The 4,612-nt window shown below is 36.8% G+C and overlaps 1 long non-coding RNA gene across 1 annotated transcript; it reads left to right on the top strand.

The window, feature by feature from the left end:
- Positions 1-1,744: 1,744 nt before the first annotated feature.
- On the top strand, positions 1,745-3,386 carry LOC125326794. The gene is made up of 2 exons (XR_007204003.1): positions 1,745-1,878; positions 2,978-3,386. It is a non-coding gene; the product is annotated as an uncharacterized LOC125326794 (long non-coding RNA).
- Positions 3,387-4,612: the final 1,226 nt, after the last annotated feature.

Here is a 4,612-nt window from a genome sequence, read left to right as displayed (position 1 = left end):
AAGCCGGAACAAAGGAAGTCCATTCTTTACCTCAATTTTTCTTGTACATGTCAATTTCTTTGAATAACACGTTATGCATGCATTTTCAACTGTTTATACTTTCCCAACAAAGCAAGTATTTTTATTAACTTGACTGAACACACAATTATCTTCAAAAAGTCCATTGTTAAAAAGTAATTAGTTTCTTAAAGACTACTATATATTTTGTGAATATCTATAAAAGATTGAATTAAAGACTTCATGAGTTCATTAATTTATGGACCTATCTGATCAGCTTTCATCATGTAAGAGTTTGATTTATATCATGGAAGCTTGAATCTGAAGTTTTCACAATGTGAGAGATCTCTGACAAACTTAATTCCACTAGCCTGTGTCATCCTTGTATTATGGTAATTAGGCACCTCTGGAAGACAAGCACAGCTGTGCTCTTAATTCTGGTACCAAATTTTGTGCTGCCTTTTGATAATCTAGTTTTAATACTTGCTTTAAGGCTTTTTATTCCAATTTTATTAGATGTCTACTTATTCTCTGCTTCATCACTGAGAGCAAGCCTCTAGCATTTTCTCTTGGCATATGCAATATATAGAGATGACAGTGTTGTTTCTAAAGTTTTACAGGCTTGTATTACAGGTGACATTTAATCAACTTGTCATCCCTTCTTTTTCCTTTTCCTGTAAGTTGCACCAGGAATGGTAAGGACCCTTTGGGTTTTCAGTTTTCTGAAACAGGGGACCACAACCTCTACACAAAATGCATTATTGTTTTCATATAGCAATTTGCACACACAAATCCACCTCCCCTTATTTCCAGAGGTGTCATATTAAGGTTTCTCTTCTTAGCAAGATAAATAAATTTGGCTTTTCCCTCTCTTTTTGGAATTCTTTCTAGTTCAAGTGCTTTGTATATGGGAAGGGAACAGATTCAAATTGCAGCTACGATTAGGATGAGAATTGGTCTGCAGCTGTCTCTTGTGACATGTACCTGCTGGCAGAAGAACTGATGCTTCTGTACCCTTTCTCCAAAGAGTACAAACAAAAAAAGATGGCCCTTGCCTACACCTATCTCTTCACAGGAACAAAGATGTGTGTAGATATTCAAAAGGAGTGAAAAATTTAAGCGAAGAAAAGGGCAGTTGCTGCCCCAAAATTTCTGTGAACCCTGAGAACCATCTTAAGTTGTTCAGTCTCACTTCCGCCACACTGTCACTTTTTCAAGAGGGCTTTGGTTAATTCTTTATAGAAAAATGACACCAAATATAGAAAAATATTGTGTTTTCCTTGTGAAACAATAACATATGTTTAGCACAGCATCTTTGTCTATCTCCATCTTCGTTCTGAAAGAAGAGAATGACCCTTCCCCCTGGCTCCTGGACGTCAGGATGGAATCAGCTGTCATAAACCACACATTCTTTCACCTTGAAACCTGCCCAGGGAAATGGTAGTAGTTGGTATCAAGATGTATTTTCACTGCTACTTTGAGCAGCATTTTTGTAGTTGGAGACGTAAGGGGTCTGTGTTGTGCGTGTACAGCAGCAGATATTTATCAAGAGCACTGTAGTGTTTTAAATACCTCACCTCCTTTTCAGGGTGCCAGCACTGGTTGTCATGGAAACAGAGCTGAGAACCAGAAACTGGCAGTTGAAATTGCCTCATCTGCTAGTGACTGTGTCCATGTCTAGTCCTGCTTCCATGGAAACACAAGTCAGAGCAGCAAATGCAAGGTAGTGGTTTCCAAAAGCTGCCTTAAAAATAACCCTGAGCTCAGTGTTATTTTGTTTGTGATCATCTCCCCGCCAACCCTGCTTAAGGAGAGCTCTTGAAGTCTGCAATATTTACAAGTTTAACAGACAAACGGAAAACAAAGCATAAAAATATAAAGGTATCTGTTCTCTTTGATTTCCTTTAATGGCATAAGTTTTTGGGAGACAGACTGGTTAACAAACCTTGGCCTGCATAGCTACATTAGCAACTGACTGTCAGAAGTATCTTTGATTAATTAGGTGCCCTTTCTTATAATTATTGTTTATACTGAGCATGTTAGAAACTGAGGCATGGTTTAGTTGGTTAACTGGGTCTCATTAATTCTCATTAATTAGTACTGAGCCATTACATCTCACAAAAAAAAAAAAAAAAATCAGATTCAGGTAATACTTTTGGTTTTCAAAACAACCACCTGCAAAAAAAGCCCAAATAATTTTCTATGGATTTCATAGCCTCACCCCCTGAAAAATCAGAATCTATCCTCTTTACAAATTTCTAGGCTTTTCATCTGGCTCTAGCTCTTCTATTTTACAGTAGACTTGATATACTTAGAAGTCAAGAGGCTGATAGTGGCTTTGTGAGAAAAGATGCTTGGTTTTGAAAAGGTTGAATGGATTGCCACATATTTAGTTCAAATACCTGTTACCCAGTTGGCCTTCTTTTCCAGGTGTAATGTTTTGTTTCAGACAGATGAGGGGCCATTTTTTATCTTCCTTTGCTCCAGAAAATCTGCTGTTTGTTGTAATTCTTGATGGCTGGAGAAAGAATGGCAAAATGTTATATTATACTTGAATGGAGTAACTTTGTCAGCATTGCTTTGAGGACATCAATAACTTGTAAGATATAAAATGCTCCAGAATTCAGGTGCTGCATCTGATTAATTTGCCATTAATCCTGAGGAAATTTGTGTCTCAGTAGCTCTTGCTGAAAAAAAAAATAGTCTTTTTAAAAAAAATTCCAGTTTAGATGCTTGAATAAGTATCTAAACTGTGTGTCAGAGCTTAAGAATTTTTAATAAGATCCATTCTTTGCATAGTCGGAAAGTCATCACATCCTGAAGCCTGCATATCAAGTAATAAACACAAAACCCAGTTTGCAATGTCCAGTTATTTTATTCTAAGGCTTTCTGTGAAAAGTCACTACCTAAAACTTCTTAAAGGAATATGTTCCACCACTGATTTACTCTTTGACTTAATACCTGTCTCTATATCTTGTAGGTCTCAGATGAATTCCTGAATGTTTTGAAGCAGAGAATATAGAAAACTCTTTGCCTGTGGATTCCTCTGGGGCTTCCTGACCCATCAGAGAAGAGCACAGAGCAGTTTTGCTTTGTGTTTAGAGTCGGTCAGGATGACCTCAAGTATGTAGGCAATCTGAAGGGTGTTAACTGCATGTTCACTATGTTCTATGCTTCCCACCACTGATTAATTTCCTCCCTCTTTTTTCTTTTTAGCTGAGACAGATTTTACTATGATTGTGAAAGTCTGAAAATGTAGCTGTGGCCCCATAGGCTGTAAACAAACTCCATTTCATAAAAAAGACAAAATTTTTTTCTCTATTTGATATGCTTCTTGTTCCACATCAGGAGTTTTATTTCATCTGGTCATTCAAATTACTGAGAGCTGCCGTTTCTATCTCCATTCTACTATTTTTTTCAGAAGACTTGAATTGTATTTTTATTTTATTTATTAAGTTCTTGGAAGAAATATCAAAAATGAGTCTAACAGCTAAATATCATCCAGAACATGAAATGTTTGTGCAGTTTAGAATGACTCTCCCAATATTAACAATATCATCTTTATAATATACTAGATTCAGAGCTGATATACTACTTTCATTACAATATCTACCAGACTTTGACATTTTTCACTAAACTTACTTTATTCAGTATTTCAAAATTCCCTTATTTCTATTTCTATTAATGTAAATTAGCTTTTTTATAATTATTACCTTTTCTTTCAGTATACTTACACCACATCTGCTTATAACTTTACACTTTTAACATCTTTTCATAATCAAAAAAAATTTATTGCAGGTAATATTCTTTGTGTGTGTTCAGTAGTCTTCACTTTTTAACTCACTACAATGTACAATATGAGATTTTTACAGGGACAATATAAATCTATATTGAACTTTAATAGGAGATCTGCAATGAAAATATGTATGTGTCTACCTTTCTGTTTTTCCTCTCCTTCTTGTACTTCCCTAAAATTCAGTTAAAGTCTTTCTCCATCCTTTGTCACATGCTGTGATCCTTCTCAGGCATCTGAGGGATTCCTTTTATGCTGAATGTTATATGTATATGACTCATGAAAACCAGATTCCTTGGATACTGTCCCTGAGTTTTGTGCCACCACATGCAACACTTAGGCAAATTCTTCAATGACCCAATTTTTAAGGTGCATTTGAACTCAGATTTGAAAGTATGTATCTTTTTGGAACAGATCATCTTGAATGCTATAACAAGGCACATAAAAGACAATCAGGGGATCAGGCCCGGCCAGCACAGGTTTAAGAAGGTCCTGGCTGACCAACCTGATCTCCTTTTATGACTGGGTGACCCACCTGGTGAATGAGAAAGGCCGTGGATGTTTCTGCCTCGACTCCAGCAAAACCTTTGACACTGTCTCCCACACAGCATTCTCTTGGAAAAGATGGCAACCCATGGCTTGGACAGGTGCACTTTTTGCTGGGTTAAAAACTGTCTGGATGGCTGGGCCCAGAGAGGGGTGGTGAAGGGTGTCACACCCAGTTGCCAGACAGTCATTAGTGGTGTTTCCCAGGGGTCAGTATTGGGACTGAGTCCTTTTTTATATCTTTACTGATGATCTGGATGCAAGGATCTAGTGTAA

This window comes from Corvus hawaiiensis, chromosome 5 (genome assembly GCF_020740725.1).
Source record: "Corvus hawaiiensis isolate bCorHaw1 chromosome 5, bCorHaw1.pri.cur, whole genome shotgun sequence".
In the NCBI taxonomy this organism is placed as follows: Eukaryota; Metazoa; Chordata; class Aves; order Passeriformes; family Corvidae; genus Corvus; species Corvus hawaiiensis.
This window is presented reverse-complemented; position numbering and strand designations above follow the sequence as displayed.